This window comes from Penaeus monodon, chromosome 29 (assembly GCF_015228065.2).
Source record: "Penaeus monodon isolate SGIC_2016 chromosome 29, NSTDA_Pmon_1, whole genome shotgun sequence".
In the NCBI taxonomy this organism is placed as follows: domain Eukaryota; kingdom Metazoa; phylum Arthropoda; class Malacostraca; order Decapoda; family Penaeidae; genus Penaeus; species Penaeus monodon.
In genome coordinates this window covers 36,785,234-36,786,014 of record NC_051414.1, presented here as the reverse complement: position 1 = coordinate 36,786,014, position 781 = coordinate 36,785,234, and positions in this window count along the sequence as shown.

Sequence of the window (781 nt, the reverse complement as noted above, 5' to 3'; positions counted from 1 at the left end):
CATATTACATTATTTTACGATTGAGACCAAGGTACATAGAGACGAAAACGAGTACAGACATTAATATAGTATGTGAAAATTCTCTCACTGCAAATATTTTAGTGAAAAAAGGAAAGGAAATCCATTTATGAAATAACATTGAATCGAAAATTCTTAGTTATAATATTAGACAGATTCCCGTTGCTTACGTACATAGGTATAAAAGATAATGGGTTTTTACCTATGGGTATTTAACTATATATATCACAAAGATGTTCAGTAGTTTGAAATTAAGAGGAGATACAGTTTTTAATTAAGGAGAAAAACAAGAAGTTAGGAAATCAGATACAATCTTTATGAATTAAGTGCCGAATCGATAAAAAATGACAAGGAAAGTTAATTGAGTACTATCTCAGCCCTGTAGTTAACAACTTTTCAAATCAAAACTTCTGAAGAAAAAAGACCCTATTTTATATGCTATTAGATACCTGAAAGTTTTTGGAGTATTGGAAAATGGGCAATTAAAGGTTACAACGCGAGTCATTCACATGATGGTAAGATGCTATTTTTAGATTATGCAATGTTTGGCGCTCGGGATAAATTTAAGTGTTACTCCTAAATATTATAAAGAAAGGGCCTTTCTTATTTAGCCTTTGTGTTTTGATAATTGCGTTTAATAGATTATGAGTGATAGTCCACTTACCTCGTTTGAAAGTTAATTAGAAAGAGGAGAAGTGTGTTAGTGTCATGTGCTAGATATCGGTACAGTTGATTTGTTCGGAATATCTGCATCTACCCGTAT